Source organism: Thalassophryne amazonica, chromosome 4 (genome assembly GCF_902500255.1).
Source record: "Thalassophryne amazonica chromosome 4, fThaAma1.1, whole genome shotgun sequence".
Lineage (NCBI taxonomy): Eukaryota > Metazoa > Chordata > Actinopteri > Batrachoidiformes > Batrachoididae > Thalassophryne > Thalassophryne amazonica.
Window position 1 is genome coordinate 68,215,148 of NC_047106.1, and position 16,335 is coordinate 68,231,482.

The 16,335-nt window shown below is 44.7% G+C and overlaps 1 pseudogene; it reads left to right on the forward strand.

The window, feature by feature from the left end:
• The window catches only part of LOC117508938, a 117,082-nt pseudogene that overhangs the window by 11,595 nt on the left and 89,152 nt on the right, over positions 1–16,335 (forward strand).

Genomic DNA, 16,335 nt, shown 5'->3' on the forward strand with positions numbered 1-16,335 from the left:
CTAATTATAGGCCAATCTCCAACCTTCCTTTTCTCTCAAAAATTCTTGAAAGGGTAGTTGTAAAACAGCTAACTGATCATCTGCAGAGGAATGGTCTATTTGAAGAGTTTCAGTCAGGTTTTAGAATTCATCATAGTACAGAAACAGCATTAGTGAAGGTTACAAATGATCTTCTTATGGCCTCGGACAGTGGACTCATCTCTGTGCTTGTTCTGTTAGACCTCAGTGCTGCTTTTGATACTGTTGACCATAAAATTTTATTACAGAGATTAGAGCATGCCATAGGTATTAAAGGCACTGCGCTGCGGTGGTTTGAATCATATTTGTCTAATAGATTACAATTTGTTCATGTAAATGGGGAATCTTCTTCACAGACTAAAGTTAATTATGGAGTTCCACAAGGTTCTGTGCTAGGACCAATTTTATTCACTTTATATATGCTTCCCTTAGGCAGTATTATTAGACGGTATTGCTTAAATTTTCATTGTTACGCAGATGATACCCAGCTTTATCTATCCATGAAGCCAGACGACACACACCAATTAGCTAAACTGCAGGATTGTCTTACAGACATAAAGACATGGATGACCTCTAATTTCCTGCTTTTAAACTCAGATAAAACTGAAGTTATTGTACTTGGCCCCACAAATCTTAGAAACATGGTGTCTAACCAGATCCTTACTCTGGATGGCATTACCCTGACCTCTAGTAATACTGTGAGAAATCTTGGAGTCATTTTTGATCAGGATATGTCATTCAAAGCGCATATTAAACAAATATGTAGGACTGCTTTTTTGCATTTACGCAATATCTCTAAAATCAGAAAGGTCTTGTCTCAGAGTGATGCTGAAAAACTAATTCATGCATTTATTTCCTCTAGGCTGGACTATTGTAATTCATTATTATCAGGTTGTCCTAAAAGTTCCCTAAAAAGCCTTCAGTTAATTCAAAATGCTGCAGCTAGAGTACTGACGGGGACTAGAAGGAGAGAGCATATCTCACCCATATTGGCCTCTCTTCATTGGCTTCCTGTTAATTCTAGAATAGAATTTAAAATTCTTCTTCTTACTTATAAGGTTTTGAATAATCAGGTCCCATCTTATCTTAGGGACCTCGTAGTACCATATCACCCCAATAGAGCGCTTCGCTCTCAGACTGCAGGCTTACTTGTAGTTCCTAGGGTTTGTAAGAGTAGAATGGGAGGCAGAGCCTTCAGCTTTCAGGCTCCTCTCCTGTGGAACCAGCTCCCAATTCAGATCAGGGAGACAGACACCCTCTCTACTTTTAAGATTAGGCTTAAAACTTTCCTTTTTGCTAAAGCTTATAGTTAGGGCTGGGTCAGGTGACCCTGAACCATCCCTTAGTTATGCTGCTATAGACGTAGACTGCTGGGGGGTTCCCATGATGCACTGTTTCTTTCTCTTTTTGCTCTGTATGCACCACTCTGCATTTAATCATTAGTGATCGATCTCTGCTCCCCTCCACAGCATGTCTTTTTCCTGGTTCTCTCCCTCAGCCCCAACCAGTCCCAGCAGAAGACTGCCCCTCCCTGAGCCTGGTTCTGCTGGAGGTTTCTTCCTGTTAAAAGGGAGTTTTTCCTTCCCACTGTAGCCAAGTGCTTGCTCACAGGGGGTCGTTTTGACCGTTGGGGTTTTACATAATTATTGTATGGCCTTGCCTTACAATATAAAGCGCCTTGGGGCAACTGTTTGTTGTGATTTGGCGCTATATAAAAAAAAATTGATTGATTGATTGATTGAAGATACATCGACGTCCTACCGTCTTTACTCACGGCTTATAACGAGAGTTATCATAAAAGCATTAAGATGAGGCCGAATGAGGTTAATGATCGAAATGTCGATCAAGTGTTTCAAAATTTGTATGGGGCATCCACCCTACGCAGGAGGCCTGTGAAGTGTAAATATAAGGTCGGAGATATAGTCAGGGTCTCCAAGCTCAGGGGAGTTTTTGATAAAAAATATGAACAAAGTTTTACGGATGAAATGTTCACGGTGTCAGAATGTATACAACGTACGCCGCCCGTTTATAAATTGAAAGATTATGACGGTGAGATCATTGAAGGCTCATTCTATGAACCGGAATTGCAGAAGGTTAAAATAGCAAAAGACAGACCGTATCAGGTTCAAGAAATTATTCGTGAACGTTTTACCAAGGGAAAGAAATTTGTATTTGTCAGATGGAAAAATTGGCCCGAGAAATTTAACTCCTGGGTTCCCGCGGACCAGCTGATGGCCGTATAAATATGAGAACTTCCATCTTCAACCGACATATGAGAAATGGATCGGGATCTGAAACACGGATTTTATATGACTCTGCCTTCAAACGCCAGCCTAAAAGTATTCCCGGACAACACAATTTCATGCTACCAGGTGGACTTGGCTCGACACCTGGATCTAGAGGGTGACTGGGATGTGGCGCTGACGGAAATTTGTTATCCGCACACCTGGTTAAATATCCCGGAAAAGCCTTCCTGTACGTTCCAGGTGATGAAAATTACGGGCAAGAACAAACTCGCCGTTCACTCGCGATATTTTGACACGGGATATTATGATAACTTTGAGGTTATTGCAGGGCTGATAAACCCTCGTTTGAAGACTATAGATCCGAATCTGACTTTAAAATATGACGATATCCAGAAAAAGTTTCTGTGGGAAGGAGACGGTACCAGCCAGGTATATTTTGAAGCCCCGACGGCGTACATGCTGGGGATGCACCCTAATCAATGGTTGAGATGCGGACCCGGGGTCACGAGCTGTCCCCGCTACCCCGATATAAAAGCAGGGATGTATCACCTGTTCTGTTATACAGACGTTGTACAGCCTCAGGCGGTGGGTGACGCTTTTGCTCCTCTCCTCCGAGCGTTCGAAATTGGAGGTCGTTTCGGGGAAATAATTACAAAGAAATTCAACCCCGCTTATTACATCCCGGTCTCCAAAAGACATATTGAGACAATACGCATCGAAATCAAAAGCGATCAAGATCAAACGGTGGATTTCAGATACGGTAAAGTGGTTGTGACATTACATTTTAAACCGGCGGGATAAAAAAAAAATGGCTGGGGCAGCGCACAAAGCCGACATTTATAGATTTGTGCCTTACTATGAAAATCAAGTCGGGAACGGCCTTCACGGCTTCCACAGCGCTCCTGTTATGTACGGGCGCGGGCTCGGGAACATATTTTCGAAACTGTTCAAATTTGTGTCGCCGCTGATTAAACAAGGATACACGATCGCCAAACCTCACCTGAAAAACGCAGCCCGAAGCATCGCTTCCGACGTAGTGAGCCGCGTTGTTGAGAGGGCCGGACGGAGTCAGGAGCCCGAGCAGCAGCGGGGGTCCGGGATCATGGTGCTCTCAAGAAGGCCCCGGAAACGCCCCCCGGGGAAACGGGTCAAAACGGTTAAAAAGCGAAAGACCCCCGGAAAAAGCAGAACAGTTCGAAGGAAGCATAAGAAGAGGAGGTTGTCCGGGGATATTTTCTCTTAAACAATGTCTCTTTTGCGAAATAATTCCCCCGAATGCACCATGAGCGAATTGGATTTATTCGCCGTCCCCGGGACCCAGCTGTCCATCGAGCAAAGCCAATACGTTGAAGTCAGCCCGTTATCAGCCCTGACGGACATGGGCCCTATCGAGTTTTTTATCCCCGGAGACGGTGAGAGGTATTTAGACCTCAATAATACGCTGCTTTATCTGCGAATGAAAATTACAAACGCCGAGGGGACTGACCTGGCTAATGACGCCCGCGTGGGCGTCATAAATTATCCTCTCAATACGATTTTCTCACAAGTCGACGTGACTCTGGGTGACCGGCTGATTTCCCAGTCCAGCGCGACGCACCCGTACAGGGCAATGATTGAGACGCTGCTGAACTTTTCCCCCGCTTCATTGAAATCGCAGTTCACGGGCGGTTTGTTTTACAAGGACACCCCGGGTCAGCAGAATTCGACCGCTGTGGATGACGCGGGCCCGAATAAAGGCCTCGTGAGCAGAGCGCGCTTTAGCGCCGAATCGCGTGAATTTCAAGTTCAGGGTCCGCTGCACGCGGACATATTTTTCTGCGAGAGGCTTCTTCTGAATAACATTGATCTAAGAGTTAAATTAATTCGAGCCAGCGATGCTTTCTGCCTGATGGGGCTGGCGGCCTCCACTTTCAAGCTGAAAATTCTGGGCGCGTCCCTATTCGTTAAGAAAGTCACCGTATCCCCTGCAGTGAGATTGGGCCACTCCGCGGCTCTCATGAAAGGGAACGCCGTGTACCCGTTATCACGAATCAACGTTAAGACTTACGTGATCCCCAGCCATTCCAGGATATGCAACCAGGAGAACCTGTTTTTAGGAACCATGCCCAAATATGTGGTTCTGGGTATGGTGAATCACAATGCATTCAGTGGGAGAAGAGATCTGTCCCCGTTTGAATTTGCACACTATGACCTGGAGTACCTCGCACTCAGTCAAAACGGGAGACAGCTGCCGGCTAAAGCTTTCCAGCCTGAATTTAACAACGAACTCTCTGTCAGGGAGTTTTACAATCTCTACACCGCGACCGGACGACACCTCAAAGACCAGCCTCTCTGTATAGACCGGGAGGATTTTGCGCGCGGCTACGCGCTGTACGTCTTCAATTTAAACCCGGAGGAGGACAGCGGCGCTCTGAGCCCCGTCTCCACAGGCACCCTGCGACTTGAAATGAGATTCAGAGTCGCGACTCCGCATACCACCACGCTGATAGTGTACGCGTGTTATGATTCTCTCCTGGAGATTAATTCCAAGCGACAGGTCCTTGTGGATTTTTACTGATGAACACCCTGGAATTGGACGCTGTTATGAGGGGCTTAATAGGAGACCTGTTTGACGGTGTTTTTGCGTCTGACGAGTTATTCCGGATCAAGCCGGGCCCTCCCGTATATTTCATTGTAAACACCCACCCTAGACATTTACCGGGAGAACACTGGTTAGCGCTCACCGTTGAAAAAAATGGTCGAGCCACATTTTTTGACTCGTTCGGCCTCAGCCCTGACTTTGATTACTACCCTAAAAGCATCCTGCAATATCTGGAGAATCTCCCAGATGTTAAAAACATTCTGTATCACAACAAGCAGCTTCAGCACGAGTTATCCGACGTATGCGGACAACACTGCGTGTATTATCTGTATAACAGAGCCAGTGGGAAGTCGTACCGGGACGTGGTGTCTTTATACTCCGAAAATACTATTGCGAACGATGATTTGGTTTCTGATTTTGTGAAAAGATATCGTTATTGCCTTAAGAAAAGCTGCAATACCTCCTGTAACCAGCTAGCAGGGCCTCTGCATGAGTTTAAATATTGTCACGGCTTGTGTTAACCGGCGTTCCTATTTTTTTATGTTTTTCCGTGTGAAAATGTAACCCCCGTCTTGGAACGCTCTCCCGATCATACCTTTAAAGTTTTATTGCGTTCAGAAAATTTAAACCCCCGTTTTTTAAACGTAGAAAGAAGCCTTGACCTTTGACCTTTGATTTTTTTTATGTGTTTTTTTCGCCTGAAAACGGGGTGGATGTGTGAGAGCGGCCTTCCGATCATACCTTTAAAGTTTTAACGTGTTTGCATAATGTAAACCTCCGTTTTTAAACGTAGAAAGAAGCTTTGACCTTTGACCTTTAATTTTTTGTATGTGTTTTTTTTTCGCCTGAAAACGGGGTGGATGTGTGAGAGCGGCCTTCCGATCATACCTTTAAAGTTTTAACGCGTTTGCATAATGTAAGCCTCCGTTTTTAAACGTAGAAAGAAGCTTTGACCTTTGACCTTTGATTTTTTGTATGTGTTTTTTTTTTCGCCTGAAAACGGGGTGGATGTGTGAGAGCGGCCTTCCGAACATACCTTTAAAGTTTTAACGCGTTTGCATAATGTAAACCCCCGTTTTTAAACGTAGAAAGAAGCTTTGACCTTTGACCTTTGATTTTTTTTTATGTTTTTTTTCGCCTGAAAACGGGGTGGATGTGTGAGAGCGGCCTTCCGAACATACCTTTAAAGTTTTAACGCGTTTGCATAATGTAAACCCCCGTTTTTAAACGTAGAAAGAAGCTTTGACCTTTGACCTTTGATTTTTTTATGTGTTTTTTTTCGCCTGAAAACGGGGTGGATGTGTGAGAGCGGCCTTCCGAACATACCTTTAAAGTTTTATCGCGTTTGCACGCTTTAAAACATTGTTATTAAGTACAGAAAGAAGTGTTAATCTTTGATCCTAAATTTTTTTTATGTTTTTTTTTCGCCTGAAAACGGGGTGGATGTGTGAGAGCGGCCTTCCGATCATACCTTTAAAGTTTTATCGCGTTTGCATGATGTAAACCCCCGTTTTTAAACGTAGAAAGAAGCTTTGACCTTTGACCTTTGATTTTTTTTTATGTTTTTTGTGAAAAATGTTCCGAATGTGTAGAAAATGCACCCCCGATCATACCTTTAATGTTTTTGCATCGTTGTTATTAAGTAGAGAAGTGTTGAAAGTTGTTTTTTAAACCGTATACCGAATAAAAGTGATGAAGGCCGGAGATGATTTTCAGTCTGTGTTTTATTAGTAACAATATACAAAACGTGACTGACTGCGATGTATTTTAAAGAATCTTGATCATAATATCCAGTCAGTTTTTAATTCGATACCCTCCTTTTATGGTGAGAAACCTTCCCAGCGTTGGAAGTCTTTTTTTTTCTTAAGTTTCTTCCTGGCCGGCGAATCGGTTAAAAGAAGGGATTCATCCGGCGAGCTGCTCCGGCCTTTTTTAAGCTTCTGAAGCTGCTCGCGGGCTTGCGGGTTTGATACGCACGCCACCGGGATGTTCCGCTCCTGTAAAATATTGAGGAACTTCACCCAGCCTGTAGGAGGGCTCGATTTCTTGAACGAGGATCCGAGATGTTTCATAAGATCTATGGCGTGAGACCCCCTCACGACTTTCCCCTTGTAAATAAATTCCCCCGACGGACTCCAGCGCGTATCACCCTTCGATAATTTCCTCATAATATATTCAGCGTTTCTACGCTCTCTGGAGGGGATATTCTTCAGGACCTCTGTGACAGTCTCATCCTCCTCCTCCTCCTCCTCCTCCACCCCCTCCTCCTCAGGTTGCTTAGCGACGCGAGTCTCTTGCGGGGGTGAAACGCGTGATTCGAGTTCCCCCTGCTTGATCAGGGTTAAATAGCGCTGCAGCAGAGCCTCATACTTTTTAATTTTTTCATAAGGAGAGTGAGTACGTTCTTCCAGTATACCTCGCATTCGCGAGTCTAAATCATTTTCCGCCGTTTGTCTGATGTTATTTCCGCTCGGCGGAACGGAATGACTGAGTTGAAGCATCTGCTGTGGAGTGAGTAAAAACATCTTTTGCGCCACTTTGAACGCCATTATCCTCTGGGTACTATTAGACTCGTTATAACGGGCAGGGCCGCGGCGAGCAGAGGCAGGAGAAAGCCGCCCGTCTGAATCAGCGCTCCCCGCTTCTTTTTATAACTGGTTTTTCTGTCGGCCAGAAGACGTAAAACTCTTTTTCGTTTTTTCAAGGCCCGGAATTGAGAGTCGCTCAAGGCGATATTCCCCTTTAATATATTCAAAGCGATCTCGGATAAAGTTTTCAGAAGCTCCGGCCTGCAGGTCTTCAGGCTGTGGTGACGCTCCCTCGCCCCGGCTCTGATTAGCGCTTTAAGAGCGGGGGCGTTCCTTTTTAAAAGAGAGCTCATATCCGTTTATCTTTCTGTAAATAAACTGTGGGCCACTCGTGCGGGAGTAATCCCGATCTCAGTCTGAACTGATCTGGACACTCCTGCGTGCAATCCAGTAATAAATACCCGTAAGGTACGCTCGTAGCATCATCAAGTGCCTCCAAAAAAAATTGTTTTCTGCCGGGAAACATTTGCTGAGCCAGAATGTTCATCTGTAACTTGTCTCTGGGATTTTTAAACAGCACCATATAATTACAATTCAAACTGATGGTTCGACTGTATTTCCCTTTATGAAACACGTTCTGTGTGATCATGATGACGCTCATATTCCGGTGATGTCTGTACTGGGTGAAAATTCTTACAACTTCAGGATGATCCGTTGCTTGAAAGATGAGATCGTCCAAAATAACCAGATGGCTCTGACCTTCAGGGAAAAGGCTGTCGTCCAGAAATGAGTCAGGGAGTCCTCTTACAAATTTAATATTTTTATTCTTCAGTTCAGAATACAGAGGTTGTTCAGACGTATACAGCCATACAATGTTGTCAGGCACATATCTCATAGCGTGGCTACAATTTTCCAGCAATGTTTTCACAAACACAGTCTTTCCCGAACCACTCGGTCCAACGATGAGACAGGAGAATGGGAGCTGAAGTCTGGGGTCAATCTCCACCGTATTTCCAGAGTGAGACATGTTTCAAAATCCGAACGGTTCGGTTTCCCCGTCCTTTAAAAGACGCCGCTTGTCATACACCACCCTGAAGGATTTTTGAAATGACACGTTTGTCAAACTGAAACTGCTTTTATGACGTTTAATTCCCTGCTGCGGCGTTATGATAGATGCAGCGAGGGCGGGATCTTTTATATAACCCTCGACCAGATCTTTGACGCTGTCAAAGTTTATTTTCTGACAGCTTTCGTGGGTTTGAGTGATCCCCTTCACACGCATGACCGTTTTACCTCGTGCGGTTTTATATGCGTAACTTTTAGGTCCCGCCGCTGCAAACTCTGTGATGACGTCGCCGTTCAACTCGTCGGTGAGCTGCCCCAGATAATTACCGGTAGGCAGCGGGGTTTCACCCCGCCTACAAACGTAAATCAGGCTATCGGTATCATAATACAGAATCCTGTCAGGATTTGCCACAGCCTCCATAAAACCGTACAAGGTCAAACGCGCGTACGCCGTTGTAAACGCCGCGATGAAAATATTGACGGTTTTACCCGGTCGGCTGACGTGCCGCGGGCCGTACCTCCATTGAACCATAGCCGCCTGACTGCTGAGGAATGTTAGATATGTGACCTCGTACTCTTCAGAAAACAGATACCTGAACAGATCGTCAGCATTTTTAACGAGCGCGGTCTGCGTCAGATTTGCCCTCTGGGCGAATTTCCCCCAGAAGGAGTTGAGGCAGATCTTAGCCATCTGTCGTTTTGCCGGATTGTGACTGATTTTTTCTGGGTCTAAACGAATCTTCTGATTCAGCCAGTAGTCCGTGATGTATTTTTCTCTGCTCTCGGAGTCTTTATCAAATTCGGGAGGGAAACCAGAGGCTTCCTGCTTGTGTTTTAAGAAGGTGTTTATGTACCCCTCAAAGATTTTATCACTTTTTTCCTCAAAATGCCAGACTTCAAAAATCTTAGCTACAGCATAGCCTGTATCCAGAGCTTTGTGGAATTCCGGGGTCGTCCAAGTCCCAGACAGAGCTCTCTGCTGCTGACTGTGTGTGCACGCTGCAGCTTGATTATTTTCATCAGCGCAGGTGCGACACAGAGTAAACACCAGTTTACCGTGAGGAGTTCTGTGTGGGAGGACGGGGAATTTTAGCCCCTGGGGCGGGTACACGATGGCTTTGATGAGCCCGAAATAAGTCCTGGGGTCTCGGAAATTTCTCTCGATAATTTCCGGATGCCCCGTGGGATATGTGAAATTTACGTTAACGTAAGGATACAGCGAGGTCACGTCGACGTAATAGACCGTCTCATCTTGCTCAGCCGTGTACCTCAGACGGGCCGCGCAAGTCCGACCGCCGTATAAAGCGTCGCGAGGTTCGAGGGGCGGCGGTAACCCCCTGCGGGCGAGGAAACACCGAACGCTCTCATCCCTCAGCCTCATTTCAAGCCATTGATGCTCCCAAATTACGTTGAGGGTGACGCCCGGCATAGCCCGCAGAAAGGCTATTTTTTTCTGACACGCTGCGTGGAGCTCTCCAAATGAGGTGTTTGTGAGAGGGTTTATTTCATGCTGTGTAAAACACCTTGCACACCCGTGGTAAAAACATCCGAGAAACTCCCACACTTTTATCCGGCCGTCAATCTGAGCATACCCATCAACATAATAACCTCCTATTTTTTTCTCGCCCCTGTTTAGAGCATGATCGATGATAATGTTTTGCGTCTCAGCAACCCATTCTAACCATTGCACGGCCACGTCCGAATATTTTTTATGCCTCGTTCTATAATTGTCGGAGGAGGGGATCGCCAGCGTTTTTGGAGCAAGAAAGTTAGTTTGGAAGACTTTCATACACGCCGAGGCGATTGTAACGCAGGTAAAAGGATCCACGAGTGTTTCAGCGATGAATTCAGACATAAATTTGGAGCAGGCTGCAGCCAAGATTTTTGTATCGTTATCACAATACATAACGGCCTCGGCTTTAAAATCGAAAATTGCGTTTTTTTTCCGCACATACCACGCGTTAAATTCCTCTCTTTCTCCCTCTGACATATTTGCGACCCCGTAAGCCGCTGAGTCAGGGTACGGACCGACATAGTTCAGATTTTTTTCTGAACTGAACAGGTGCGGAAAGTAACCTTTGCGGATGATTTCGTCTTTCAGCCGGATCCCCAGGGCTTTAGGCATCTGAGATAAGCGCATTGTAAGGAAAGATAACGAATCTATATATTTCTGTTTAAAGGCGGCGTCTGTCATGAGTAATAGTTTACTCCCGGTCATAATCACAGCGGGGGTTACGCCCTGCTGGACTAAATACTTTAGAAGCAAATAGCCGTCAAAACCTTTTGAGTTGTGAGCGATGAACACGTATTCTTTGAATTTTCTCGTTCTAAAATGTTTAAAGAAGCGGGCTACGCAGTCTGTCCCCCATGCGCTCCAAAAATCACCCATCTTTGTTACAGCGCTGACGTAAAACGGTACGTGTTCCCCGTTATTATCGACATACGTTTCAAAATCATAAAAAACATATTTCTCTGAATGCGTCTCTTCAGCTTTGACCGGCGTCATATAGCAGAGGTGACCCTCGCTCGGCTCCTGGAGAGCCTCGCCGCATATATGACACCTCTTCTGCTTACACACGTGCGGAGCGCTGTTTTTAGAAAACGCTATGTAATACTCACGTTTACATCGAGGGCATTTTTTTCTGTTATCACACACATTAACGAACTTACCGGCGGAAGGACGATACTTCGGCTGTTTATGCAGGCTGTAACAGGTGGGAGAGCGACACTCCTTGTTACATTCGCTGCAGAATACAGGGTTATTTTTCTCATAACACTGCGTGGATTCACAAATTTTACAATATGACGGACAATTATGGGAGGCGTGGTTATTGTACCCCTCAAAGCAAAACTTACATACATATTTCACTCCCAAAAATCTCTTTAAATCGATGATTCCGTAAAAATGATTATTAAACAGAAAAACGAAAAGAGTTTTCTGCTGCGCCGGTATTCCTGTCTGGAATTTTGTCAGCTTTCTCTCCCCTTCGGCTCTGAAAAACACCACAATTTTACAACCCAGAGCGTTTTCAAATTTTCCCACCTGCTCTAAAGATACCGGCGTAGCTTCCGTTAATCCGACGCTATTTTGTAACGCCAGCCCGCGCTGCTCCGCCTCGTGCGTACTCAGATGAGGATTCAATAACTGAACGAGGTTTATCGCGAAACATAAACTGTTGTCAGGATTATACACGATATTAAGGCATTTGGATTTTTTCCTCAGAACCTCGTGATGGAGGAGGTCATCTATTCTGCGCTTCCCCGCGCCGTTCTGGTTGCGGATGACTTGAACCACTAATTCCAGAGACTCGTCGGCTAAAACGTTGGAATTTGATTGTATCAATCGTTCTAACAGATTTTGGAAGCCCGTTACATCGCCAGCGTCGTTATATGAGCTGATCAAAGCGGCCTCGTTGTAGACTGAGTCCCCACGAATCTCCATTTGGATAAAGTCCCCGGCCCTGGCGTGTGTTAAAGCCTTTTCGACCGAGTTATGAAGAGCCCCAACGACGTTACGGTAAAATTCCGCGTAGTCGGGAATTTCGTCGGCGCGCTGGAAATTGAGAGGCAGCCTGATTTCGATATTGTTAAAAGCAGGTCTCCTGATGACGTTAGCAGCCCCACCGCCCGTCATGGGAGAGTGTCGGCTGGGTCCCGGTCGTGCATCATCCCCGTCTTCCATCAAAACAGAGATCGCCGCGTTTATCGGGGTTAAACGAGCTCTGTTTAAAATCTCTTCTCCGCGCGCATTGCGCGGGGAGGGACTTCTTAAAGGTGAAAAAGCGCGAGCGTCGTTAGGCGTTTGATTTAATTCATCCACCGCGGATTGGACGTGAGGATTAACTTCACACGCGAGGAGGTTTACGGCGTTATTTAACGGAGTCAGACGTACCTGGTTCAACGCCGCGGGACCGGACTCGTCTGGAGGTGAGGTGTGCGGGGGGTCAGGGGGCTCTTCAGTATCAGACTGGACCGTCGAATTTATAGCGTTAATCGCAGAAATGATGTAGGGGTTAATTTCTTCCGATTCTCGTTCAGCCGCTAAATTGTTAAGAGCCTCATTTAACGGTGTTAAACGAACACGACTTAAAAGTCTCTCTCCGGACTCAATGTTATTTTGAGGCGGCGAATTTAACGCCTCGGGTAATGGACCATCTGTTCCAGGAGCGCTCCCTGCTGAGTCGATTATTGAAGCGTTTAAATCCAATACACGTCCGAAGTTATTTTCCCGATGTGAATTCTCTCCTTCCATCTTTTAAAATCTGTAGCAGGAAGAATCTACCTCAAGAAATTCAGTTAATATACCTCTTCAAAATGAATTCTCCCGTTCCATCGGAATAAGAGAAAAAATAAAAAAATAAAAACAGACTACACATTTTCAAGAAAGTTGCGTGACGAGGTTAATCCCAGCTCAGAATATCTTCGAGCCTTGCGTCTCGGTGGAAAATAGACGGTCTCCCTCCACCGCGTGCTGAAAAAAGAGAAAATCGTTAGTTATTAAATATTTAAAATAAATAAATACATAAACTCCGACTCCTTACCGTGTACATCCGCGGATCGTTTTACGGGTCTCTCCCACTGACCCGCTTCTCCATGGGCTGTGACAGAAAAAATCGGGTTATTCCAGAGTTTTAATCGTGATTTAATCTCGATCGCTGTACTTACATCTGCGTGGTGAAGTCGGGGCTTCCAGCCTTCGAACTTCTTCAGGGGGCTCTGACTTGATTTCTAGAATTAACATAAATAAATGAATACAAAGCATCACCCTCGCAAGCGGATATTCTGTACTATTTCAAATATATTACCGAGGACGGGTCCGAACGCGCTGTGGACCGTCTGCGTGGTTTTGTCTAAAAAAAAAAAAAAAAAAAAAAAAGACAGTTTCAGACGGCGTGCATCATTTAAAAACACTCATTTCTATCAAAACAGATTACTTAAATCACTTACCCTGAAAGCTGATGCGGTTTTCGCACTCTGCTCGAAGACAAGAAAACTTAATTAAACAACATGGTTTTCCAGGATTTTTTCCGCAAATTTATTCTATTTTATACCCATAGCTGGGGGTCCAGGCATCTTCACTCTTCACCGGTCGTAGTGGAAATGCTCGCTGACTCGTTCCCAGGGACGTAAGTGATAAGGAGCATTGTTTATTGTTCGGGCTCGGGGCAGCATCTCCGCTCAGCGGGTGTCCCGCGCCCCATGATCGATCGGCTAATATCTTAAAAGAAAACATCATCTGGCGTGAGTGATAAGGAGCATTGTTTATTGTTCTTCGGGTTCATCACCTCGGGGCAGCATCTCCGCTCAGCGGGTGTCCCGCCACACACACACACACACACACACACGCACTCACACAGACACAGCGTCTGCAACAGGTTTTACAGCCGTGGGGTCATGTTTCCGTGAGCGGCTCTATGCGTGGGTATTTGACCGTCTTGCTGCAAAGACTTACAGCCGAGAGAGACGGCTATTTGTTCCCCTTCTTTAATTTACGAATTAAAAAACAGAAAAGGAAACGTAATAATTTAAGAATTAAAGATATTAAAGGGGCATTAAATAATAGACAGTGATTTATGTTTAATTATTTCAGAATTAGTTAATTCTTTAATACATTAAAAAGATCTAGGTATTTTTAATCATTCTTTAATTCATGAAATAAAATGACATTAAAATATTAGACCCTGGGTGGGAGGGGAGGTATGGCTTGGAGGCGGTGCTTGGCCGGGGTTAGGGGAGGAGCTTGGGGGTGGGGCTAGGGGAGGAGCCAGGGGCGGAACTAGGGGAGGAGCCGGGGGCGGGGGCTTAGTGGCGGGACATACTGACGTCATCGACTCTGATTGGATGTGACGTCATAAGGGGCGGGGGCTCGGAGGCGGGACTAGGGGCGTGGCTTAGGGGCGGGGCATAATGACATCATCGAGTATGATTGGCTGTGACATCATAAGGGGCGGGGCTTGGAGGCGGGACTAGGGGAGGGGCTTAGGGGCAGGACATAGTGACGTCATCAATTCTGATTGGCTATGACGTCATAGAGGGGGCGGGGCTTAGTGATGTGGCCGATTTTGATTGGCAGCTGTCACTTTTTGGACGAAAGGTGGGTCAGTTTTCTCTCTTACAGCCAAGGTGTGGATCCGTCTTTTCATTTAATAAAAAAAAAAAAAAGACATGAATAAAATTCCTATGCACGGAGTGTGTTTCTAAAAATCTGATATAAGCAGACACAATCTAGCATATGTGCACATTTATTTTTATCCCCCACCCCCAGGAGAAAAGTGCAGCCAACTTGCAGCTTTCATAAAAAAAAAAAAAAAGACATGAATTTAAAAAAAATGTGCACATGAAGTTTGTTTCTAAATGGCTAATAAAAATGGTCACCCTCCCTATAAACCTACACCAGTAGTCTGTCCAATCTGCTATCATAAATGAACTTTATCATCCCTATTGTGACATGTTGGTAAGTACAAGCGTCTTCTTTCATTGTTTTGGTTGTCAGGGTGATGTGATGACGTTTCATCCGACAGTTGTGTGACATCACACTGTATGCACGCATCCAATTTGGAGTCTTACCTAAGTTAAATACATCCATGTTGCACAGTGTAACTTGCAGTGAACTGTTAAGACTGCTGAAATCTCACGGTGCATATCAAGCTTTAGGGTGAAATTGTACCTCAAGAAATTTATTCAATCAAACTCTGGCAGCAGCTCACCCTTGGCAAAGGTATGTGGTGTAATGCATTCTTTGTGTTAACAGATTTATCCTCATTTACATATGTTTGCAGTATACCTTTGTCTGTTAGTAATGATTAAATCTGTCAGTCTACAACTGTGTACTTTTGGAGTAGTTACTCAGGCAGGGCTTGTGTTCATATTATAGCTCCAGAACCTGGGGATCAGCCCGGCCAATATTGGATTCAGTACTTTAACCATGGAGTCAGACAAGTTCATCTGTGTCAGGGAGAAGGTTGGTGAGCAAGCCCAGGTCGTCATCATTGATATGGCTGATCCCAACAATCCCATCCGCAGACCCATCTCTGCAGACAGCGCCATCATGAACCCCGCCAGTAAAGTTATCGCCCTTAAAGGTACGTTCTAGCCAAAGTGCATGTCCATCAGTTGGTGCATAGTTTCAGGTGGAACCTAAAGAGAAGTGCTTTAAATGCAACCAAAAAGGAACCGTTTATGTTTTGGTTACATGGATCTCTTGACAGTCACTTCTAAAATAGTGAGCCATTTGTTTAAATTGTTTGTGTTGCCAGACAGTTATGTAGGTGTCATAGTCTGCTTTGCGTTTTTATGTCCATATGTAGTCACCCCATTTGTTTGTCAAAACTTTAGCGTAATTCCAGTGTAAGTAACTGTAATTTAACTGTACAAGACAGTATTTTAGGAGAAGTAGTTGCAGTACCAGTATTTCTAGAAATGTCATGCTGTCATGAATGCTTTGTCTATTTTGCTTGTTTTTTGCTCTTTTTTTCATTTCTTACTGCTTTCTTATGTTTGCAGACGGTGAGTTCAATTTTACATACGAGCTGTTAAATATAATCTTGTATGCATTGTATTGACATGTATGCACAGTACGTATAGTATTTAAGGAATGCTTGATTGTACGAAAGCAAGACAACAGTGTTAAGAAGGCAGCTTATGGGACTTGATCTCCTTTCTTTGTCAATATGTATTTATTTTTCCATTTTTCACTTTATGTACTCTTTAAAAAAAGGCCATTTTGATGTTTTAGCCCAATATGTTATATGTACAGTTAGTTTACACATTACATTACTAAAGACAAATTTTTAAACCACAGAAATCCCCATGTGAATTTGTAGTGGCTCTGCTGTGGCTGCCATGGACAAAAAACATGGGCAGCTGAAAGACAAACTGCAACAACAGCAGATATAAA